Source organism: Anolis sagrei, chromosome 4, assembly GCF_037176765.1.
Source record: "Anolis sagrei isolate rAnoSag1 chromosome 4, rAnoSag1.mat, whole genome shotgun sequence".
Lineage (NCBI taxonomy): Eukaryota > Metazoa > Chordata > Lepidosauria > Squamata > Dactyloidae > Anolis > Anolis sagrei.
In genome coordinates, this window is record NC_090024.1 from 92,017,836 (window position 1) to 92,044,504 (window position 26,669).

Below are 26,669 nucleotides of genomic sequence, written 5' to 3' on the forward strand. Positions count from 1 at the left end.
TTTAACTGCAAGCTTTATCTATTTCCTATATAACATTGTATATGAACTGTTTTATAAAATTGTACAAAATGTAGCTTAGGGACAGCCATCTTCGGTAACTTTGCTAAGATAACCCCCTAAGAATAAAACTTCCTCTGGCTGTTCCTCAGGCCAGATAATCATCAGAGTCATTGTTTATATGTAAAGATAGAAGATCGCCTGCAGCAGCCAGATTAGCACAAAGATGTTTGTGTGATTCACCTGAAACTGAGAGCCTCCCCCACCTCATGGAAACAGAGATTTAAGAGTATGTGTATTCATCAACTCCTTTATTGACAGCCCAGTCTTTGATTGCCCAAGATTGGCACCATTGTCTCCCAAGCCTCGCAACTTAGTTTTCAGGCTCCATATCTTTGTCTAACACTGCATGGATTGTTGAGCTAATCAAAAGCTCATTAACATTTCTTTGGCATTGTACTTCCCCAGATCGCACCTCCCCAGGGCTGTCCCAACAGCTGATTGGTTTTTTGACTGACCAATCCCCAGCCTTCATTCTCCCCACCAATAGAATCCACACCTAGAAGCTGTGACATCAGCAAAGCTTTTGGCCAACCCTGGTGTAGATCCTAGCCAACCTCTTTTTTGGCCAAACAGAGGAGTGAGTGGGAGGTTTGAATGGCTGTCAGAACTGGGTAAGTGTCAGTACTTGGAAGCTCTTGGAATCAAAGTATGCTCACAAAGGCAAGTCTTTGGATATAGCTTCATTTCCATCTTACCATAAACGATAGGAAGACAGTACTGGAGAATTCCTGCCAAACCCCTGTGCATATCATCCGACTGTCCTATCCTCCTCTACAGGCTACATTCCATTCCCAAGGTTAACCTACAGTTTCTAATCTCCCCAGTCCAGATGGCCCTTATCTCAGCTGTGCTTCTCTCCTTCTTCCCTCCTCCTTTCAACCTCCATGTCATGAGGTAGATAGAACAGCTCATTCTAAACTGGTGTGGACATCATCCTGATAATAAGGTATCTTGTGTTTCTTTGTATCTTTATGCTTGTACATTTTGAAGCAAACTGCTTGTACATGCATTATTTTTTGGCTGAATCATAATGGCTTATCTTCAACCTGGTGAGTTGTTTCTCTATCCTGGCCCTTCTGGTTTTAGCATATTTTCGTTGGGCACTGATCCTCTTATCCACAGTCCAAGCTAAATCACTACATTCTGCCTTATAAAAACCATGCAGATCACTCTTTTGTTAGAAGAAAAGACTCAATAAATTATACTACAAATGTCATCACTGACACCTTACTTGTATAACCTAAAACCAGCAAGATCTTGGCGCAGTACAAACCATATTTCCAAAATGCTGTAAATTGTTAATCCACATAAATGGCTTTCTTTATATATCCATATTCACAGTTTGGTAAATGGGGCATTATGATCCTTTTAGGAAGCGGAGTAATTAGTTTATTTTCCAACAAAAAGTTTGCTGCCACTATTCATTCATCAGTCTCTCGGGACGGTCATTCTAATACTTGGCTTGGTAATCTATAACATGTAGTACAACAATAAACCTGTGCCAGTCCACAGCTCTTTGGGGAGAATAGTGTAATGCTAACTTTCCCAACATTATCTTGCTTCTTTTATTCATCCTTCAGGCTGCAAAATACCCCACAGAGCTCTGTCAGGAAATGCACCGAGGGCAATGCTATTTTGTGAGACTGTCATGCCCGTTGCATCTTGGCTTCTTCTTTGAGGCAGGTGTTTGGAAAAAAAAGAAAAAGAAAAACAACTCCACCAACATTAAATCCCGCTGTGTCTACTTTTAACAACAAAGCAAAATACAACTCAGCCTCATTCCACTGAAGCAAATGAAGCAGTGGCTTTCTTTCGGCTCACTGCCTCTCCGGAAGTGTAGTTGGTGACAGTAATCTCCAAAATAGGTCTGCAAAGCAGAGCTCTCCTTTCCCTCTTCACCCTTCTGAAGAGCACTGATAGATTAAAAACAGTAGGACAGAGAAGGGAGAAGTTGCTGAGTCCTTAATGGCACTAGAACTCGGCGATCGCATGTGGAGAGGAACATTGCTACAGTTCGTGACCTTGTCTTGGCGCACGCAGTGCTGATTATAGCAAAGAATCAAGCAGATGCGAAGGAAAATTGAGCTGCATCTCTACAGAACTCCTCTTTGGTAAATGGGGCATTATGATCCTTTTAGGAAGCGGAGAATAACATCGCTGTCTGTGTGAAGTTGCAACAATGGTGGAAATTCTTTTTATTATTGTTATCCTTATTCTAACAGAAGGAGACACAACTGATTGCTGCTGGCTACAGCCTACAAAGAATACTTAGGTTAATTGGAGCCAAGAGGGCAGAAAAACATAAGAGCGTTATTTTATAGTTCTCTGTGTATATGTGGATGTGCTTTTATTTGAGTGTGCAAAGTCCTATATTCTACTGCCATTTTTTCTATTTGTTCAGGTCTCAAAAACAGGTTATTTTATTTTCTAATCAAAATGAAAATTAGGCAAGTATGCAGATCTAGAGACAAAGAAGTGTTTTGGTGGGGAGAAGGTTTATTGTTCAGATATACAGTGGCAGTACATTTTAACAGAAAGTTGAACATCCAACTATAGGAAATATACACTCACTATGCAACAAGAGGGGGTGAGCTTGTGTCTCTCTAAATGTTACAATGCCCATAATTCCACTGCCCAATATTTCTGGGCTTCTGGATAAAGGAGTCCAAGAATGTTTGCAGCTGCCCACCCATGCTCACTTTATTAGTGGAGCTATCTCCAGATGTTCTCCACAGAAGATATTGGTACACCTTGCTTTAAAAGTTAACTCTAGACCTGACTCAGGTCACATCTATGCTAAAAACGTAGGTCAGTGTGAAGCTGGCAGAGAAAGAAGTAATTCCAATGTGCAGATGATTGCATAGGAAGTCCTGGAACTGGTTCAACACCAAATGGTATTTATTTGCACCACAGAGGCTGGCCTCAAACCAGTTCCAGAATCCACAGTATCTACTGTTTTATGGTCATGGAGGAATCGTTTTTGTTTCTTTTTTTTAAAAAAAAACCTGCTCCTTCAGCTGTGAGCATTTTTGGATCACTGGAGCACTTGCCCCTTACTCGGTTTTGCCATGTGAAGTGGTGTACGCTTAGATGTACTGATGCACATTACAAACTCTATTTGGAATATCCTTCAACTTTGCTTTTCCAGGTTTAAAGTCCTTAATGCATATTGATCTGTGTGTTCACAGAGTGCTTCATCTAAACACCATGCTGGCAAGCTGCCTTTTAACTGAATTAAATGGTTAGTGTAGATGTACCCTCAGAGGATACATCTACACTGTATAATTAATGTAGATTGACACTACTTTAACGGCTACAGCTCAATATCATGGAATCCTGGGATTAGTGGTGAGGTACCAGTGTCCTTGGTAGAGAAGGTGAAAAATATGGTAAAGCGAAAGCTCCCATGATTCATAACGTTAAGTGATGGCAGGGAAAGTCAAACTTCATTCATTCTACAGTATAGATGCATTCAGTTTAAAAAAGGGACACTGCTAGTTTGGGCAGAATATACTGGGAGCTGTAGTCCATAAAAGTAATCTCTTTATTCTCTGGTTGAACTAACATTGCAGGCATTCTGTTTTCTAACAATGGTCAACCGGTTATTTAGCCAGAGAATCACATCATGATGGGAACAGTTCTCAGTTAGAAACAGACTTGGCACATGAGTAAATTTCTTATATTATAATGAATAATAATTGTACATTATTATGCAACAGAGAAGTGATGCACAAATATCCATCCAACCTAATTCTGTAACATTGGGTGCACCTACACTGTAGAACTGATGAAGTTTGACACCACTGGATAAATGCTATAGAATCCAGGTATTTGAAGTTGGATAAGGCACCAGAGCTCTTTAGCAGAGAAGATTAGGGACCTAGAAAAAACAACAAGTCCTATGATTCCATAGCACTAAGCTATGGTGGCTAAAATGGTGTTAAACCACATCAATTCTACAGTATAGGTGCACCCATTGTCTAACCCAGGGAAAGAAAGATAAAAACCTTCCCTTTTGAATCTGAAGGTCTAACCCAACTATTGGGTGTACTGGTCACAGATAGATCATTCTAATATACCGTCACCTTTCTCGGTCACATAAAGTAGCAGTCACCTTTACATCTTGAAGAAAAATGGCATTACGCCCACCTGCATCACTTCTCTTCTGCCTAGTTTGCCAGGCATATGGTGGAATTGGCAGTCATTTTTGTTTTTCCAGCCTGTTGCACAGCCCACCTGTGTCTGAGACTCATTGACTGCATGAATTGCTGACCGAGTGAGAGCCTTCTGGGCTGTTTGCAGCCAAACTGACTGAGGAAGCATAGGACGGTATGAAGCCATGCCATTCTGCTAATGCAAATGTTGTTATGCTTGCAGATATATAATAGTAGACTGTGTGCAAGAAGGGAATCCAATATAGCTCCAATTGCTCAATTGGTCACACAACAGGTTGCCCAGGTGGTTGTGTGTTTAGGAATCATAAAAACAAATGTGTTGTGGGCTGCAAAATTAGAGAGAGAGAAACATAAAATCTGCCACTGAAAGGGGAAGGATGCTATGGAGAAGATGTGATGGAACAAGATGTAAGGTAAGCAAGCTATAAATAAATGCTTCTACAGGTGAAGAGAGAAAAGAGAGGACATCACATGGGAAATAGAAAGGAAGGAAAATGGTTTGAAAATAAGCAAAGCATTATTTTGTGACTAGTATATTGAACATCCAGGGAAACAGAAACAGAAATTCCAGGGAAAAGGTCCCAAGGCTCTGGCTGAGAGCTCACAACCTCTCAGCAATCAGAGGGAAAACAGCCCTGAAGTTTTCAAAGAATTCTCTGAGGGAGGACAGCATTACAGATCCATGGAACTCCAGCTGAAACATCTACAAGCCTCGGCTGGTAGGTCTACTCTATACCCTGACACATTTGGAATCGGTAGTAGTCCCACACCGATGAGGCATAGATAGTAAACAGCCTGGGAGAGGATAAATAGGGTTTTTTCCTACAGAGAAAGTACAGTTAATCAAAGTCAGGTACCAGTCCATTGAGGACTAGACTAAGAAAGCCTTGAAGTGTTGTTTGAACCATTAAAGATTTGTTGTTTGTTCCATAATAAAGATTTTGTTGTATCATTAAAGACTCTAAAGACCATCACTTCAGAAAAATCCCTGAGAACCTCTCTTTGAGGCGCCCTGGCTTCCCGCTGGGCTTAAAGTATACGTCCTATAGAAAAGTCAGCTGTTACAGGCCCAGCGCGCGACAGAACAATGCTATTTGTTTAGATGAGTCAATGTGGGTAACCTCCATGTGCTATATTGCCCCCAATGCCCAGGCTCCCAAGTCAAGTTCCTCAAACTGACTCTGAAACATATGTGTAGCAACATATGCTAGGAATTGTACTTGTTTCTACAAAATGCCTGCATAGGACTATGTGAATAATGTAAATCAAAAGGCATAGATCTCTTCGTTTAGGGATTTTCTGCCTTCTTGGGAAAAAAAAAAACAAGAAAAAAAGAAACACTGAAATGTTTTGTCTTTCGGAAAACATTTACTTCCAGAGAGTACTAGGAGAAAAACATATCACAGAACTGACAGCATCTACTCTGTGGGCAGACAAGAGGGAGTCTCTTTGTGTTCATCAAGGGAGTTTAGGTTGCCTGCAACAAATCAAGGCTGGTACCAACAAAGATTGCCCCTGAGATTTCTTGTGGATGCAGAATGTTTCATATTCCTAAGATGCCTTTTAGACAAGCTATAAACCATGTTATAACATCTGGTCCGGAGCCAGTAAGAAGGTTCCTGCACCTTGCGTTGCAATGTAACAAATGCTTCATAGAGGAAGTATGCGTACAATGTCGAAAGGAGTTACTAGTTTGAAAAATCAGACAAATTGAAATCAACAAAGTGTGATTTGAGAGAAATCAAGGGTACAACTGCACTGTAGAATTAATGCAGTAAAATCATTGTCCAGTGCTAAGGAATCTTGAGAAATGCAGTTGTACAAGGACTTTAGCCTTTTCTGCCAAAGAGTGCTAGTGCCTCACCAATCTCCAAATCCCATTGAGCCATGCCAATTAAAGTGGTGTCAAACTACATTAATTCTATGACTGGAGTGTCATCTATAGAATGAATTAAAGATTATATTATATTATTATATTAGTATATATTTTTTCATGTCAGGAGTGAAGCCACTTCTTGTTTGGCAGAATTGGCTGTCTGCAAGGACATTGCCCAGGGGACGCCTGGATGTTTTACCATCCGGTGGGAGTCTTTTCTCATGTCCCCACATGAGAAGCTGGTGCTGACACATGGGAGTTCACCCCGCTCCCTGGATTTGAACCACCGACCTTTTGGTCAGCAATCCTGCTGGCACAAATGTTTAACCATTGTGCCATCAGGGGCTCCTATCAGTATATATGAAGGTATATTATATAGTAAGTAAGTAATTTTATTACGGTCCATGACCAGATCATAACAAGGGCACCCAGTCCTACACATCCACTTCAAACCCAAGGGGTTACTTCAAACTTCAACAAGTTTTAAAATCTAAAATCTAAAACCCACATACAATTAGTTATTGAAATCCAGCTCAACCCACGAGATCCTCCGAGGGCAGTCTAAAGGGAAGTAGTGGGGGATTATATATACCTTCAAAGTGGTTCCAATTTATGGTAGTATATTTATGTGTATTGTGATATTTCCCCATTTTGGAACTCATGGCAGCTTATAAGAGTTAAGCAAACATAGTTAAAATGTATAACATACAAAAGTAAAACAAAATCAAATAATTAAATTGTCATCAAATTAAAACCATCTTAAAACACACACACACAGCAGCAGCAACAATAAATAAAAGTTAAATCAATTAGACAAGGGCTAAAATATTTCTCAAAGGTTTACCAGAATCAAATCATTTTAATTCGCTTGCTGAAAGATAGTAAGGAAGTTTTGCTGTTGGATGGCTATTAACTTTGAAGACTAAGATCCTGTGAATAGTAAATCAGAGGCTGTGTGCTTAAAAGAATGAGTTACAAAAATCACAGTACTATTGTTAGGTTATATAAAAACATGTGTCTTCTTTAGATTTACCAGAATATATATATCAACAGAAAATGGGAATTAGAGATAGAACCAATGTATCTTCAGAGCTTTGGGATTTTCTATAATGTACTAAAGTGGCTTGCTTGGACTTTGGATAATGTTGCCAGGGATTTTCTTTGGATGAATATTAGGAAAAGTTCTTCTTTTTGAAAATATTATCTTGTTGGTATCCAACTCCAACCAGAATAAGCAGGATTTATGGAGGAATGGATGATGTGTACTTGGTGTTAGAAGTAACCAAAGCCGATTTATATTATTTTGTTGAGACTTGTACTAAATTTACAATATGTTAGGCTTGTGTTAAAATGAAACATGTCAAGTTAAGCTTTCCCAGTTCCATAATTATACTGTTGTGTTACAGTTAAAATGTTGCATTATCAGAAAGCTTAGAGAAAATTTATTTATTTATAGTTATGCAAACAGCCATTTCTTTTAAATGGAAAATAAATGAGTATATCCTTCTTTAGATGACTGGCTTATTCTTGCATGGGAAATAATTGCTAGTTTGGTTAATTTCGTGTAAGAAAAGTGGGGAGGAAAACAGCAGGAATGTTTTACCAGGAGATGGAGTTTATTTGTCACACACAATATAAAATGACAAAGCACACAATTCAACATTGCTTTATGTTTTATTATATTACAGTTGTTGCTGCTGTGTACCTACAAGCCATTTCCAACTTATGGCAGCTATAAGGCAAACCCATCATGGGGGTTTCCTTGGCAAGATTTGTTTGGAGATGGTAGTGGCATTGTCTTCCTCTGGAGATGAGAAATAATGGAATACTCAAGGTTACTTTGTAATTTCTCATGGTTCAGAAAGGATTTCTACCCTGATTTTCTTTACAGTCACCATAGGTCAGAAACAACTTGAAGATAAAAACACCAAGGTCTGTATAAATGAGCTGGATTTTTGTTCTGGGCTGTTTTTCACAGTTTTGATGCAAAGCCACACACAAAGAAGTTCTTTATGAAATGCTTTGCTGACATGTATTTGTGTATAAAATATTTTTCTTAGTAGGAAAATGCAAAGAACTTCCAACACCACCCTCTTCTGCAATCCTGACATTTTATTCAATGGAATACTCTTGAAGGAACTGCCTTTCCTTCAAGCAACAAGGTTGTATTTTAAAGGACACATTTTAAGGACATTTTCCTAATTGCTTCATGTGTCTATGCATTCTTTTCAGGTATATTTATTATTGAGGCAAAGTGGAGGTATTCTGGCACATTTTTATGTCATTCTCATATTCATCCTGAGAGCTATCGTTGAGAAAACCCTCATCAAATGGGCCTATGGCAATGGTGTGAGTGTGAGAAGGGCTTGTATTTCATCTGGAACGATGTCCTATAAGTCTTTATAGGCCATCATTAGCACTTTGAAGTGTGTCTGGAAATGAATAGTGAATGAAATGCTGTTTTTATTCTCCCTATAACAATACTGCAGTGGGGAAATAAAGTGAAAAAACACGAAAATAGAAGAAATGTAAGTAAGGAAAAGAAAAGAAAGAAGAATGGGATGGTTAGAAACACTGTCATTTGCAATAAACCTTTTCAGAAATTTTCAGTGGATCCAGGAAATCACTTCCTTGTTTCAGATGTCCATGTTTTGCTTCCTCCACTTACAATATTAGACCCAAAGAGCTCACCTTCAGCACAGGCTTAAGCATTTTATTGTGTGATAAAGCAATGGTAAGGAACTCAGAAAAGCAACTCTGAGTATTCCTTACCTAAGAAAATTCTTTAAAACTAATTAACTGAGCTCTTAACTCAAAATGCTCTTATCTTAAAGCAAATTTTCCCATTGAAATGCTATTATTTCATTCTTCCCCTGAAAACTGCACCAATTATTTTGTTACGTGTTTTAAAATAAGAATAAGAATTTACTTTATAAATAACAAATAATGCATTCATGTACATTTGCCTGGAACAATAAAAGAGAAAGATCAGCTTTTAAATGGTTGAAGCATCAAGTTGTGGAACAATGGTAAAAGCACAAAATTGTGGCAAGGAAGCACAAAGCACAAAATGAAGAGGCAGAAGCATCATTTTCTTCATACTGTACTCTTTCCAGCCTCTCTCCCTCTCTTTTCTGCTTTCTCTTCATGAAGTCAAACATACCAGGAATAAAAACCACACAAAAACAACAAAGTTCCTAAAAACAGACAAGAGCAAAGTGGACACAATCTCCCAAAGCGGAGAAGAACATGAGGCACAGAGGAAGCTCCCCTGAAGCCCTAAAGCCCTGTACTCTTGAGCTACTGCTCCCTCTGGTGTAAGCACTCCTTTGGTGCTAGCTCTTAACTCAAAATGCTGTTCTTGTGTCAAAGCAAAATCCAGGCCAAGTGATGGGATGCTCTTAAGTAGAGGCTCTACTGTGCCAAACACTTGGTTTTAGGTAAGAAACTAAGGCATTCACCTCATATTCATAAAAGGGTAATGTGGAACAGATCAAGCTACAGGAAGTTTATGACAACTGATTGGTGAAGTGGTTCAGAGTACAAATCTATGGTATTGGCAAACTACTTGAGACAAACTTTCCAACTGTTTTTTTTTCTTTCCCATGTAAATTCATTCAATTAAATTTGAACTCTACTAAACACAGAGAAAATAGAGATCTGAAAGATATATATAGACATTCACAAGCTTTTAGTTCTGAAGTTTGAGAGCTAGGAAAACCTAGCAGCCAAGGATTCAAAGAGTTGACGCAATCTTATTCTACGAATAGTTCAGGAATGGATCAAGATGAAGAAACAGCTGGCATGTTAACAGTTTTCAAAACAGCATAAAATAAACAGGAGCATATCTGTTAGAATATGCAGAGATTAAGGTGATTATATACATTCTGCCTGAAACACAAAATCCTGTTGGGAAGGGGATTCCAGATATTGCCCCCCCCCCCCAGTTTGTAATATTCCTACCATTTTTTTCCTACCTTCCTCCTCATCTAATTTCACAAACACAGAATAATCTATTAATGAGAAAAAGAAGGGGCAAACCTCTTGACTGGTACTATGAGACATCCAAGTGAAAGAACCCTAAAGTAGACTTCTCCAACATCCTACTTTTCTAAAGACAAGGAGCACAAATAGAGGAGAGTCGAATTCTGCTTTTTCTACATGTAATCCAAACCTGTGACAGCTAGAAAAACCTGCAGTTCTAGATAGATCTCAAACTGACGAAAATCATGCATTTTCTGGTAGTCACGTGTGTAGAAAGTGCATTTTGAAAGATAGGTAAACTCAAGGAGCCCTCCTCCATTAACCACTATTGAAAAATGGAGATCTCTGTGTCCAAAAGCAATACATCTCAATTTAACAATTATTGAGAGAGAATGACCCTGTCATTGTTCCTTGATTGTGAGCTTGTCTGCTCAGCAGTTAGCTGATGGGAGAATGAGCTGATACAAGTAATTTCTTATGTGAGGGCTTGTTACCATCCTTTATCCTGTGACTTGTAATCCTTTCTCCTACTCAAATTTACACACCCCAACTGTCCTGATTTGCCAGGGACAGACCCAATTAATTCTGTGCAGTCCCACTTTTTCAGAGGCATTTAAAATATCTCAGTTTTCCTCTTCTCCTGACACTTTCTTTTTAGCTTACTTCGATTACTCAATGAAGGGATCAGAGAGGAGGAGAAAAGACCTTGCTCTTCCCAGTAAGTAAACCAATGCAGCCTCTTCTAGCCTGTGTATTCTTCCTCAATAACAACCTTTTCCATCTTGACCAGTGTTTCTCAGCCTTACTAATGCCATGACCCCTAAATACAGTTCTTAATGTTGGGGTGACCCCCAACCATAAAATTATTTTCATTGCTACTTTATAACTGTAATGTTGCTGTTGTTATGAATCACAATGTAAATATCTGATATGCAGGATGTATTTTCATTCAGTGGACCAAATTTGGCACAAATACCTGATATTCCCAAATTTGAATACTGGTGGGGTTGGGAGAACTGAATGTTGTCATTTGGGAGTTGTAGTTGCTGGGATTTCTAGTTCACCTACAATCAAAGAGCATTGTGAACTCCACCAACAATGGAATTGAACTTGGCACACAGAACTCCCATGACCAACAGAAAATACTGGGTTTCATGGGCATTGAACTTGAGTTTGAGAGTTGTAGTTCACCTACTGTACATCCAAAAATCACTGTGGACTCAAACAATGATAGATCTGGACCAAACTTGGCAGGGATACTCACTATGCCCAAATATGAACACTGGTGGAGTCTGGGGACAATAAACTATGATATTTGGGAGTTGTAGTTTCTGGGATTTATGGTTCACCTACAATCAAAGAATATTCTGAACCCCACCAATGATAGATTTGGGACAGAATTCCCACACAGAACTCCCATGACCAACATAAAATACTGTGTTTTCTGATGGTCTTGGGCAACTTCTGACACCTCCTTGTGACCCCCCCCCCCAGGGGCCCGAGCCCCAGGTTGAAAAACGCTGATCTTGACCATACCCTGATGTTGCTGGCCAAAAGGGTCTTGGTTAGGGTTTTATCTGTGAAACATTGATGAGTGTACAATTTGGTCCCATTCAAAAATTGTTTGTATTAATATAAGACGTGTTCCGAACAACCAAGTTATGTAGTTTTTGAGCATGGAATACCTTTAAAGGGAAAGAGTCAACACAAGTTTTTAGATTATGTGTTACAATTGTGTGACTCTTCCCCATGTTTTCAATCTAGGTTGCAGAGTATCAAAGGTTGGTTGAAAATGCATGTCGGTTTCTGCTTGCAAGAATAAATATCCACTTGAGGGAGCTCCAGACTTTGCCAGCTGTTTTGCGTACTTTAATAGAAAACTCAGAGTTAGCGGTGGCAAAGTCTGGAGCTACTGGCTTTTTAAAAACTAAGGACTAAAAGATACACTTCGGTTTCACAAATAATTTCAGGATGGAAGTGAAGCAAGTGCCATGCTTAACAGCCAGGGATTCTATTTGATTGTTCCTGTTTTATTTAGAAGATGTGACATATCATGCAAATAGAGAACAGTTTGTAGCTTTTGATTATGTACTTAATGGCATACAAAAGGATTTTTTTTTAAAAAAACCCTTAGACATCTCAGCTGGAGGCACAAAAATTAGCATGGAATGCAGTATTTATGGAGATTCATTCTGTTCTAAGTCATGTCATTTTCTTGCCATAGGACACCAAAGCCAATTACCCATTTCCAATTAAACAAGCTCATATCCAACCACACACATCTGGAAATGACTGCTGGAACATGATGTCTACATTCTGAATGCTGATAAGCTGATCGTTTATCTTTTGGAAGCAATACTAATTTCAAAACGAAAAACAACTAATGCCACCGTGCCATGAAAATGTATATGCCGTAGCATCCTAAATGAAAATCCAGACCCTCGTTATTTTAGAAATAAGCCAGTGATGTAATAAACAGAAAAATAAAAGCTGAGTTCAAAAGAAGGTATTGCTTTTTTATGTTTAAGACCATTTGCTGCCTGCAGACTCAATACCGGATAAATGTATTCCCATATTTACTTAGTCTTTTTGATCATTTTTAGAAGAAGTGGGTAAGAATATTTTGAGACCACCTGATGCAAATTAAGTTTTGAAGTTGATACTTTGTCATGATAATCAGATACAAAAGCAATTAAATTTTACACCTCCTGCAGGTGAAAGGCGGACTAATTCAAATGTCCTTGAAAATAAGATTAGTGTTCTTTTTTAGGGTTTTGTATTTTATTTGTCCACAGGGTTAAAGAAGGTATCTTGTATACATTTTTAAACTGGCTAGAAGGAGTGGAGGATTATTGATAACCCTGAAAGGCTAACATTATAAATGGTAGTTTGTCAATATGATGAAAAGAATACCTTGCATACTTAGTGAGGGAAGCCCTCTTACCCTCTTTACAGAAATTGCCTAATTTGTTAATGTGCTGTTTTACCACTTGTGGTCAGTCTTTTGCCACTATGATCCCTCATTTATTTTCCCCATAACCTTTTCTTTTTTTAATAAAAAAAAACCTTAAATATTTTAATTTCCAAGCAAAAGACAAAGACATCAATAATGGAAGATACTGAAGGACTGGACAACATGAATTCACAATGTCACCCAAAGATTCAGCCTAAATGTTACAATATACATTATTTACAGGAACAAAAAACATTAAATTAAATCATTAATATGCATGCAGCTTCTAGATTTAACTCTGCCTAACAGGGTTATGTAGAAGTTGAAACAATATAATAGACAAATATTTTCTCTCTTGTTTCTGTACAGTCTTTTTAGTAGTGACCAAGGATGAGAGGAGGTATGATAGCCATGTATAAATATGTGAAAGGCTGTCATAAGGAAGAAAAAGCAGGCTTGTTTTCTGCAGCCCTTGAAACTAGGACTCAAATTACAGGAAAGGAGATTCCACCTCAACATTAGGTTGAACTCCTGACCATGCAAGTATTCAACAGTGGAACTCTCTGCCTCAGAGTGTGGTAGAAGCTCCTTCCTTGGAAGATTTTGAAGAGGCTAGATGGCCATCTGTCAGAGGTTCTTTGATTGTGTTTTTCTTGCATGGCAGGGGGTTGGACTAGATGATCCATGTGGTCTCTTCCAACTCTATTATATTCTATTCTATGGTTGGAAAAGGGAGGGGGAAAGGAGGGAGCAGTTCATTCTCTCTCACCTCCCCATAACTCTGGTGCCCCCAGCTAACATCATTCAGGTAGTTGCTTCCACTACAATGAGAATGGGAAGGAGGTGATAAGAATGGTTCCACATGGATAGTAGGTCCGGACTTTATGCCTCTGCAACAGCCCAAGGGGTGGCTGCACAGACTTCATTCCAGCTTCACAGTGGTTTGGGCATTAGAAAGCAAAATCATCCAAGGGCCAATCAGGAATCCAATACTCTGGGTTGGCCTCAGGATAAAGTGTCTGTGTAGAACCACTGTAAAAAGGGAGAAGAACTGTCAGGCACAGGTCCATTGTGCCTCAACTCAGGAGCTGAGGAAAGTCTCCCTCCATCACAATTGCCACTGTTGTGGCCACAAAGGAAGGGAAGAGTAGTTAGCATGTGCTGGATTTAATTTCCTTCCCCATAGCAACCCCCTTTCCTTTTTAAATTGTATACTCGAAGGCAGTTAATTGCCAAATTAGCACAATGCAAGAGTTTCTGCGAGTCTTTTTTGTCTGGTGGGTGGGGTATAAGTGCTTCAAATAAATAAACACTCAAACCACTACATCATGTTGGGTTTTCAGATTCCTTTAATAAGTGCCTTTTATTTATAACTGCAATGCATCACTAGTGTGTTCATCTGCATTTGCTTATGAATGCTTTATCCAGATTCTAATTTTCCACCCAGTCCAGAAAATGTGTGGTTTATGGGGAAGGATGCATTTCCCTTACAACATAGAGATGCTTCAAAAGAAAGCCCCCCCCCCCCCCCGGAGCTGTGCATCCCTTCTAATTTAGGCAAGTGGCAAAATAACTTTGAGTTATTCACATTTCTTCAATTGCCATCTCTAATGGAACATATAGAGAAAATGCTGTTTCTCTCAGAGAAAACAAATAACAACTGCACATTTATTGCATGAAAAAAAATCAATCATCCGGAAAAAGCCTTTGGTTATATTTAGGCTTGAATACTTTTGATCTTTGATCTTTAAAGTACTGTGGCTGCATATGACAGTCTGAGAACTTTTATTTTAATTGGATACACAGGTCAATAATAATGACATGGTTTAGCAGCACAACTGACTCAAGAACTACACTGGGCTTGTCCTGTCATATTCCTGTGTTATGAAATGTTGGTCTGAAATTGATGAGTGGAGTTGATTATATTTGCTGGAACTCCTAATTCATTTATATTGAAGAAGAGCACCAGATACTTATAGCACATAGTTCTCTTTGGCACATTTTTAAAAAAGTTTTTAGATATACGATAAGGGAATGAACAGGGTTCCATTGAAAAGCATGCCAAAGAACTCAGGTTCTTTCCTAGCATCCAGGACTGCAAGAGATCTGTGTTTGAGATCCTGGAATGCCGTTACCAATTAGAGAAGATGGTGGTAGACTAAATGGATCAGAAGCTGTTTGTGTTTCTTTCATGCAGAGGACACACATCTGTTAACAACTAACTTGAATAATCCAGCTTGATCAGGCTCAAGGAAAAGTACAAGATCCTGGATGAAATTGCATTAGTTGTACCTATACTAGTTTTTCCAACAGGTGCTAAGCATTAAAGATCAAAGGTATTGATAGAACAGTGGTTCCCAACCTTTTTTGGACAGGGACTGCTTTGACTAGGGACCACTTTGATCAGGGACTACTTGAACAGGTGTTGGGGTTCAGCTTCCGTGTGAACCTGACCCTCAGCCTCCGTGTGAACCTGAACCTGATTCTTTGATTGTATTTCCTGATGCAACTGAACAGGCTACTGAATATGTATTTTTCCCTGATGGTTTGGAAACTGTTGATTCTGAGGGCAGTGGCTGGGAAAGTGAAACTAGACGTCTTGATGAGAATGTTTCAGAATCAAGCAGTGATAACTCTCCAGAGGAGTTAACACCTGCCTTTTTAATGAGGATAGAAGAAGGCAGATTTGGGAAAACAGGAGTAAATAACAGAGTCTGTGAAGGTCAAGTAGATTAAAGGAAAAGGAGGCTTCCAAGCCTGGAAGCGTGTCCTGAAACAGTTTCTTTAGTTTAAAGTGTCTCCCCCCGGGCTGTCTTGTTAGATCAAGCATTGTTTAGACTGAGGCATTACCTTGGCTGAGTTCCCGTTTCCCATGGCCTGCATTCCCAGAGGCTTCTAGTTTCCAAGTACGGTTAGTGAGATACTAACAGGTTCCAGGTTTTTATAGTGTTGCTTTTGGGATTTTGATCTAGTTCAGAGATATTCCTGACTGCTGAATATTACTGTGGCTTTTTGACTTTGCATTTTCCTCTATTTTATAACAATTTTTCATCAATAAAAAAGGATTGTTTTTCCCATAGTCAAGTGTGGTGGATTTAATCTTATGGTCTTGTTTCCTGATCTGGGTTGCAACATCAGGGACCATTCTCTAACATTAGTACCCAAAGGGTTATGAATCAGTTTTCGGTTTGGGGTGCTAATTCAAAAAATTGCATTGGATAGACCATATCAGCCCCAGTTTCTGATACAGAACATATGCTATGTTCAGCAACAGGGAAGGAGTGGCAAGTGGCACAAAAGGAGCAGAAATAAAAGAAATAACTAAAAAAGCAGACGGCTCGCAGACCAATTTTTCGTCCTTGTGGCCCACTGGTGGTCCACAAGGGTTAAGAACCACTGTGTTAGAATGAATCCCAAGGAACAGGGTTTGATGTGTTATGCATCCCATTCTTTCTAAAGATGAAATAAATGCATCCTTGAACATTTGTCACATGAGTCACAGCATTTCTGATTTATGTATTGTAGGAAGGAACATTCAATTATACAATGAAGCATGAATTATATAAACAGAAGTGTGACAATCTATGGTTCACCAGTTTTTCTTCATCTGTATCTGCAAGAAGCTCTAACCAGTAGAACCAAAGGTGAGAGTTGCAGCACACCAATATCTGGGTAGAACTACAAATCCCCCTTTCAATAGTATCTTGTTACTGACATAATTCTTCTAAAGGAGTTCAGAGATCTTTCTTTAAGGTTATGTATTTACAAAGGTAAAGGTTTCCCCATCACATTAAGTCTAGCCATGTCTGACACTGGGTGGTGCTGCTTATCTCCATTTCTAAGCCAGCTTTGTCCATAGATGCCTCCAAGCAGGGCCGTAGCCAGAACATTTTTTTGGGAGGGGTTGAAATTTTGGGGGGGAGGGGTTGAAAATTTTGTGTGTGTGTGGGGAGGGGGGTGAAACCTGCCTCCTAGCTCACACTGAAGCAAAGAGCACAAAGAGCACAGCAGGGGGCAGAGCAGCCTATAATAGCCTGCAGCTCCGCCCCTGTCAACCACCTCCACCAAGTCTGGCCTCCTTAATGAGAGCATTCAACACCCCCCCCCCAACTTGGTTGCTTCACTACATCGGCTATTGCTGCAAGTAATGACAGTGTGAATAAATTGTCAATATTGGCTTGAGATAGTGCTTGCAGTTTTGGAGGGACTCTTAAGTTTTTGCATCTTCACTTCACTTTATTTCTTAATTAGTTGCTCTCCACCAAGGTGCTCCGAGTGACTTACAATTTAAAATAGCATTTACACAATATAAAAACATTCAACATAAAAACATACAACAGTGACTTAGCATGGGGATTTGGTTAACCAGTTAAAATTCATGAGTAAACTAGGTTTTTTAAAATAATCTGAAACATTTCGGGGGGGGGGGGGGGGTTGAACTACAGGTCTGCCTCCAAGGTCATGTGGCCAGCATGACTGCATGGAGTGCCATTACCTTCCCACCAAAAAAGAACCACTGTATTGATTTACTCACATTTGCATGTTTTCGAACTGCTAGGTTGGTAGAAGCTGGGTTCAGCAGCTCAGCGGTTTAACCTGCTGCACCTCCAGGGAGCCCAAGGCTATGTATAGCCAGTAATAAAAGCCCTAAAAAGGCTTAGATTTCCTCTACCCAAACTGTATCATTCTGATCAAAGTGCTAATAAATATCAATGCTGAATAAATGTTTCACTTTTTATCAAAGGCTATGTATAGCCAGTGATAAAAAAAATGAAACATTTATTCAACACTGGCATTTATTTACACTTTGGTCAGAATGATACAGCTTGGGTAGAGAAAACCTAAACCTATTTGGGGAGGGGAGAATGCCCCCTCCCCACACACACACACACAACAAAGGTTATCAAATGAAGAATTCATTCAATTTGTGACAATGGTCTTTTTATAAGATGTAAACTATATGTCCAATATCATATTGACAGACATGAATAAGAAATATGACAAGAAATTTAGTCATAGACAATCATGTTCCCTCTAGGTCAGTGGTTCTCAACCAGTGAGTCCCCAGATGTTTTGGCCTACAACTTGCAGAAATCCCAGCCAGTTTACCAGCTGTTAGGATTTCTGGGAGTTGAAGGCCAAAACATCTGGGGACCCACAGGCTGAGAACCACTGCTCTAGGTATTTTGAACTCCAACTGCCATCAGCCCCAATCATAATGACATATCCATGGGAATGATGGGAGTTTGGCTGAAAACTTTGAGCAGCTGCTGGCTTTACTATCACTGCATGAAAACCACCGAGACTTTCCCTAACCTGCCTCCCCATGCTGTCATTATATTGCCAGAACCATTAACAGTTTGTCTGTTTTGCTATAAGGCAACTTTAAATATTTTCCTTGATTCGGTACATGTCCCAATTATACCAGCCACAGTGCTGAATATATGTTTCTGAGGTTGTGAAGGAAAGCACGTCAATTCAATCTGTTCCTTACTTATTTCCAACTTGTCAGTGTTTTTCGGCTCGTAATTATTTTGGTTCGCAGCTCATGTTTTCTTTTCAGGGCGGGTTTCCACCCCCTTCACCTTTCCTTACACTTGTTCTCCTTGAGAATGAACGGATTAGCATGCAGATGGTTATTTGATCTGGGAGGAGGACATTTTTTTGCATCTTCCTCGTGCTGAGCCTCATATTTGTTTTCCTTTTCCTTTGAGTATTTCTATTTTGGATTCAGTGTATTGCCACAGTACCACACTGAGGATGTAAACACCTTCTGCTTTTTCTCATTTTTTCCAATACAGGCAGCCCCTAAGTATTGAAGAAGATAAGTTCTGTAGGTTTGTTCCTAAGTTGAATTTGTTTGTAAGTTGGAACAGGTACATTTCAAAAGTACAACTCCAGCCAATAATATCTAATTTTTAGCTTTGGATGGCATAGGAAAGGGTTAACAACCCTGTGTCTGTGCCCCTATTCAGAAGATTTCACCACACTTCCTGTTGTCTCACTCCCATTCTTAACTATGGGTCATTTGTAAGTCGGATGTTTGTAACCTGGGGACTGGAGCTCCTGGTAGAGCAATGGGTTAAACCTTTGTGCTGGCAGGACTTGCTGACCAACAGATCAGCAGTTCAAATCTGGGGATAGTGGGCCAAGCTCCCTCTGTCAGCTCCAGCTCCTCATGCAGGGACATGAGAAAAGCCTCCCACATGGATAGTAAAACATCCAGGCATTCCCTGGGCAACGTCCTTGCAGACAGCCAACTCTCTCACACCAGAAGTAACTTGCAGTTTTTCAAGTCACTCCTGATACACAACCACACACACACAAACTTGGAGACTTCCTATATTGTGAAAAGAGAGAGAGGTCCCTTCTATACTGCCATATAGAACCATAGAATCATAGAGTTGGAAGAGACCTCATGAGCCATACAGTCCAATCCCCTGCCAAGAAGAAGGAATATTGCATTCAAATTACCCCTGACAGATGGCCATCCAGCCTCTGAAAACATTAAACTTCTTTGGAAGTTTAAAAGCTTCCAAAGAAGGAGCCTCCACCACACTCCGGGGCAGAGAGTTCCACTGCTGAACGGCTCTCACAGTCAGGAAGTTCTTCCTAATGTTCAGATGGAATCTTCTTTCTTGTAGTTTGAAGCCATTGTTCCATGTCCTAGCCTCCAAGGAAGCAGAAAACAAGCTTGCTCCCTCCTCCCTGTGACTTCCTCTCACATAAAATATAAAATGCAGACTATCTGCTTTGAATTGGATTATATGGCAGTATAGACCCATATAATCCAGTTCAAATTAGATAATCTGGATTATATGGTAGTGTAGAAGGGAGCAGAGAGAAGATGAGCATGTTGGACGGGAGGTACTTTTCTCATAACAAATAAAGAAATAGCTGACGCTTCTGCCTAAGTTCAAAAAGACAAGGAAACCATAAGCGTGGTTTAGCTGACGATTGTCAAGGACATTTCTAATTTTGTATGGTATACTAAGGAATTAATTTAAAAAACCAAATAGTGCATGGCAAAGTACTTCTCTTTAGGGTTTTAGTCCCTTCATTTCAACCCCATCTTTACACCCATAGTTTTCTGTTCCTCGACAGTAGACCCTTGATATCTGCTGGAGTTTGATTCCAGGACCCCCCATAGATACCAAAATGTGTTGATGCTCAAATTCCACTATATACAATGGTGTAATGAAATTGTGTATCATATATGCCAGGGGTCCACAAACTTTTTAAACAGAGGGCAGGTCACAGTCCCTCAAACTGTTGGAGGGCCAAATTATAATTTGAAAAAAAAACATGAATGAATTCCTAGGCACACTGCACATATTTTATTTGTAGTGCAACAAACACTTTAAAACAATACAATAATTAAAATAAATAACAATTTTAAGTAACAGAATTTAACCAATTTACAAGGCCATAAAAATCTTCAGGAAGTATGCAAACAATGAGGAAGTACTTCATCAATGTCACAAATGGATGGTGTGAAGCGACAGCTCCCTTGGTGGCCAGAAGCTGGAATGTTAAATAGCCTCTGAGTGTCTGTCTATATATGTTATGTATCTATGGCATTGAACATTTGCCATGTATATGTACATTGTAATCTGCCCTGAGTCCCCTGCGGGGTGAGAAGGGTGAAATATAAATACTGTAAATAAATAATAAATAAACATATTAGTATTTCAGTGGGAAATGTGGGCCTACTTTTGTCTGATGAGATAGCATTGTTGTTGTTGTTGTTGTTGTTGTTGTTGTTGTTGTTGTTGTTGTGTGCTTTCAAGTTGTTTCAGACTTAGGTTGACCCTGAGCGAGGGCCTGGTAAATTACCTTGGAGGGCCGTATCCGGCCCCCGGACCTTAGTTTGAGGACCCCTGATATATGCAATAGCAAAATCAAGAATTGATTTTGGAATTATTTTGAACAATTTTAGGCCATAGATGGTTGAATCTATGGATGAGGAATCTGAGGACACATGGGGTTAACTGTATTGCAGTTCCACTTAGAACTGTCAGAGCATGATGACGAATAAACGTCTTAGAGTATATTGAGGCTGATTAAAAAAGATCAGTAAGACACCAATATTGTTCTTACTCTTTCTTATTTTAGTCTGGAGATCCTTGCACATTTTGTTATCCAAAAATATTTTTAGACAGCTTGTGGTATAATGAGTCATGCCAGCTCCCTAGGTCAGTTTATTTTTGTCCAGTAGTATAAAATCAAAATGAATAGGAAGAAAATCTGGAGTTTTTCAATACATCTGTTTATAGGCTGCTTTTATTAGTATGTCAGTAATCTCAGTTTTCTATCCCTATATAGTCAAAATGGAGCTATGCATATACAAAAGAGCAGCATCAACAGAATTGAAGTCAAAAGAGATTATTCCCAACTTAACCCTCAGCCTATGTCTCCCTTTTCTAAATGGAAAGCATAGTGCCTCTGCTTCATTCCCAGGTGGTCTCTGCCACATAAGAATCTTATACATGTAGACATAAATAAGAATCCCCTTTCACTTTCACACTACACAGGACTGAAGCATGAAAGATGTTCCTACAAAGTTTCCATTACCATTCTAATCCTCTGCATGACCCACTGAAAAAAAAAACTTTTGAATGAAATGATGAAGAATGAAAGTGCAAGATCTGGCTTTCAGTGTGTGTTTCTGTATCCTGCTTCTAAGCTGCTCTTCCACAAAGTTAATTAATGTTCTGTCATTTTGCAATACGATATATATATCTGCATGACTATTAAAAACAGCCTGATTCTCAAAATGCCATTAATGTGAATAAGGACTCTTCTCACCAGATCAGATGGAACATTAAAGCAGATTAAATGAAAGTCTGTGATAGTCTATTACATTACTTAGTTACCCAGCTACATCCTGTAACCAGCTTCAATCAGAATATTAATCTTTGTCAAAGGTTTCAGAACAGTACCAAGCATGGAGTCACGTGGTCTGATGTGAAACATATCTCTGGAAAAGTGGAATTGCTCACTGGTAGTTGCAGTTTGTTACTTGCTCAGAATTTGCAATGTTATTGAGCTAGACGTGAAAACTTTCTGTTATGGTTGTGTGTACTCCGCAACTGTTTTCATTTGACAGGGACAGTTCCAATTAATCCTATGTCATCCCACTTTTTGAACTGCTTTAATAATCTCCCAGTTTCTGTCACCTCTCTTTTTTTTTTCTTAAATAGGTTGCACTCAATTTACATGTTTATTTGTAAATTACAATTTGCAAGGAAGTACAGAAGAAAGCAGAATCTTGCCCTCCTGAACAGGGTCAGGCAACTGCTGAAACCTCTACTGGCTTTCATGTTCTTCCTCACTGACTCTGATGAGGTTTGCCACTCAGATTCCAGTTTTTAATCCCCTCGGGAAGATAGGGAGGAATACAAATAAAGTATTATTATTATTATTATTATTATTATTATTATTATTATTATTATTATTAACCTGTGAAATACTGGAGACTATGACAATGAGAGTTAAATTCTCCAGATGGCCCAGCAGAGTACAAGCATCCCCCAAGTTACGCACAAGATAGGTACTGTACATTTGTTCTTATGTTGAATTTGTATCTAAGTCGGAACAAGTACATTTTAAAGTGCAACTCCAGTCTGTCTGTCTATCTATCTATCTATCTATCTATCTATCTATCTATCTATCTGTGATGGCGCAACTGGCGCCACCTGTATGTAAAACTTTAAGTTGCAAAGGTTTGAACTGTTGTTATATGTCCAGACTTGCCTGTCTACCTTGTAAATGTATAGTTGAATTCATTGGTTATCCACAGCTGTCAATCAATGTTGTTTTACATCAATTGGCTTGCTCCCCCAGCTCAATTGTTTGGCTCCACCCCTTCCTAGGGAGAAAGAAAAGCAACTCTTTCACCTTTATTCTTACCACTAAAGCTCAACTGATGGACGTGCGAAAGGCTTGGCTCAAACCCCTTGGTCTGAAATGGCAGGGAAACAGGTTTTGAGGAAAGGAGAGATAATTACCAAGAGACATCCTTTCTGGAGATAGAAAAGAACGACTTTATTTCCAGCTGGAGACTCTGGTGGGACTAGTGTCCCAGAAGCAAAACCCAGAGTCCCGATCAAGCTGCGGACTGCCCTTTTATAGATTTCAGAATCAAGCAGACAAAGAACATACTAGTACATACATCTTCATACAATCATCATCATCCCTACGTCATCTAAGCATCATAAGAATATCAGGTTCCAACCTCCAACATGCAAAAAGCATGTCTCTGTGTCTTGCTGAAAAGCAAGCATGGAATGTCCCTCCTCCCTCTTGGCTGTGCTTACAGTCATCCATCAAAGAGGCCCTCTGACAGGTCAAGAGGCTTCTTACTTAGAGGGGGCCTTCTCGTACCAGCCCGTGTCTTATCTCTCTTCTGGAATGCATACCCCCCTTCTCCTCCCTCCTGCCATACCTTGGAGGTAGCCTGCTTGTTTTGCCAGCTTAGGTTTCTTACACACACAGAGAGATTTTCCTATGCATTTCAGTGCTTGTAAGATACATATGATTTTTATGCATAGATCAATCAATAAATATCTATTTTCCCAATATCTCCTCATCAATTCCCCCCTTTAGGTGCTTTTAAGACTTTTTTTCTGGTATTATTATTATTTCTTTCCAGTCTAAATAAGTCTAAATGCACCTACTTAACTTCTATTTGAGAATAATTTCTTTCCTTTATTCAAAAGCATTCACCTGGGGGTGTTTTTAGAACCTGTGTTAATCTATGATGCAACCATTGAAAAGACTAGGAGGATTTAAGATTCAATGGTCTGACTTTTGCTCTTATAAGACTAGAGTAGCCAAACTATAGCTTCCTTATTAATCAAAGGCAGACAGAAAAGCAAATTTTACAATTGACTCATAATGCTCATATATCCCAAGTTAGCATTTCTCCCATTATTGATCAAACATACATTTTGCATGCTCATTGAACTAGTTACCAATTCACAAAATTGACACATAAATAAACATATATATCACCCAGTTTCAGTTCTCATTCTTCTGGAATCTGGCCGTACGTTGAGTAACCGTTCCTGTGGGTTACAGTAAGGCCTAGCTCCGTCTTCTTTCCTCTCCAGTTGTGGGTCTGACAGTGCGTAGAGCTTAATCGCTTCCAGGTATGGAATAAACTGCAGTGTCTAGCCCAGTTTTCTCATCCTTCAGCAGGTGCAGATCTGACAGTACGCAGGGCAAGAGCTTCCGGGTTGTCTTGCAGTAATGTCTAGTCTGAATCTTCTTTCTGCCACCTTTTTCCATTTGGTTAGAACAACCACAATCTCTGGTTAATTTAAGCTTTAGTGGGTATTTTGAATCTAGAATAGCTTGCTAACTGGGAGCAGTTTGACTCAATTCTACTCCAAGGGAGCAAGGTTTGATTTCTGCTACCTTAACTGCACTAGGTGATGTAAAAATCACCACATAAAGACCTTTTCATTTGAGTTGCAAAGTTTCTCATTACCACTCTTTAACCCACACCTCATCCCCTGGCTTACACAAACATTAGGGGTTAGGTGTGTGTGTGTCCTGAACTCATTAAGCATTTGCCTTAACTCTTACAGCATTTTCCCAAAGCAACCATTTCCTGTCTCTTTGCCTGGGCCCTTCATGATATTCCCCTTGTGACCCTGGGAATGAAGGAGAGGGCCTCTTAAAAAGCATTGCAAAAGAAGACAGTTCAATGGTTCTGGTGGGAATGCATCTAATATGTACCACTGTTACAACTATGGCTTCAAAGTGTACATTTACACAATGCTGAGTACCTGGGGGCTGGCATTGCCCCTGACACTGTTTTTGGCACAGGTATGACACCTAGCTGAAGCTGCCATTGTCAAGAAAGTGAAGACAATCTATGTTTAACTGTCTTTCTACGAGCTTAGCTAGTGTCATTTTCCTGAAATGACTCATGAGTTCCTTTTACTACCTCTCATGCCATGGTTCTAGGGACAATTATTCTTCCATTTGAAAAGAGCTCACCAACCAATAGAGTTAGCTATTGTCTATTGCACCATTGTCCTGGGCCCATTGCTGTTCTTCTTAATTATAGGTAGGCTGCACACTGGGATTGGGCAAAGGAAGTTGGGTAGCCACCTGGAGAGACCTGGCATCTGCTTCTTGGCAGCTGCATCTGCTCTTCTGGTTGATTTCTGGCTAAAGGATCCTGCCCTGTACATTACAACCACCTGTTTTGGGACCCATACAGCTTCTAGGAAATGCAATATCTTTTTCTGAATGTTTGACTGGTTGGCATGCTGCAGTTAAAAGTCCTCTTTCTTTGTAAAGCACACCATGGACACGTAGTACTGAAAATACATGCTTTGTATCAGTGTATATGTTCAGCTGAACTTCTTGCAATGGAACATCAGCCAAGTCAGGACAACTGGCATAAATTGTGTCCAATTTTCAATACAACTATGATGTTCCTTTTGCAGCAGGGTAGCAAGTTTAAAAGGTAGAGCATTGCTGAACCTTTAATGTAAGGATTCACAACAGTGCCTGATGTTTTAGCATTCTTGAGGTGCTAAGCATTTGGTTTCTTTGAGTTCTAAAAGTCTATGGTTTGAGTTAAATGCCTGTTGCTACATCTTCCTTCTCAGCAATATAACAAGTGAAGGATTTTGTTACTTCAAGTAGGCATAAACTGGTACTGTCTTCAGCACAGACTTTTATTTGCTGAAAGGTAGCATTTTGCTCTTGTGTCCACTGGAAGGGCTCTCTTTCACCCCCCTTTGTAACTTGACACAAGAATTTGCCAATTACTTCATAGAGATCCAAATTTTACAGAATCTTGTTGCACCTATTACTTGTATTGGACTTGCTTCCTTGTATTGGGGACTAAGATCTGGCAAATGGCTTGCTTGTCAGTCCTATGACCCTCTTTTATCTGGAATCCTAAGTATTTGACTTCAGTTTTTGCACGGCTGGGTCTAGGAATTGGAGTGTTTTCTTCAGACTGACTGACAGGCTCCTGGAATCAGCTGTACTATTTCCGGAGGTATGCATTTGGCTATTCCGGGGGGCTGTTTTCTGCCCATACCTCAGGAGTTTCAAACTTTCTCCTATTCATTTTCTCTGAGCCTTTTTAAACTACTAGCAGCCTCCACCATGGGACAGGTGAGGTGCAAAGGGCCTTGTTATTTTCTGAAGCCATCTTAGCAAAATCATTTTCCTCAAAGAATAATCTTGCTCTTTAGTTTACATAGCAAGTCACTTCCCAGCAATGAACTGGGCAGTTATGCATATATAGAAAACTGATGGTAACTTCTTTTGTTACTAGTTGACTTTTTCTTCCTCTTTCTTTCTTTCTTTCTTTCTTAGGAAAGGATGTAGGCATTGATCTCCAGTGGCTCCCATAAGCTTTATGGCTTTCTGGGTTATGGTGCCACTGGGGTAGTAATAACTGATTTCTTCTGCTCTTATGTCTACCAAAAATGTTTTTTTCTTCTTCTTTGGGATCCTAAGGTTAGAACTCTTGACTGACTACAGTCCTCTTCTTGCCCTCTTCATTGGGGGCATTTGGCCAAACCAATGATTTTTTCTTCTTCCCCTGGCTGCTCCTGTGCCTCTTGATAGAAGGGCAGCTCTCTGG

The 26,669-nt window shown here is 39.5% G+C and overlaps 1 protein-coding gene and 1 long non-coding RNA gene across 2 annotated transcripts in view; one reads left to right on the forward strand and one right to left on the reverse strand.

Annotated features, from left to right (window-relative positions):
• The window catches only part of LOC132774515 (cadherin-6), a 228,619-nt gene that overhangs the window by 152,264 nt on the left and 49,686 nt on the right, over nt 1-26,669 (reverse strand). The gene's annotated exons all lie outside the window — the stretch shown is intronic.
• LOC137096809 (uncharacterized) lies at nt 1,981-12,600 on the forward strand. The gene is made up of 4 exons (XR_010909738.1): nt 1,981-2,171; nt 7,800-7,953; nt 10,754-10,813; nt 12,320-12,600. It is a non-coding gene; the product is annotated as an uncharacterized lncRNA (long non-coding RNA).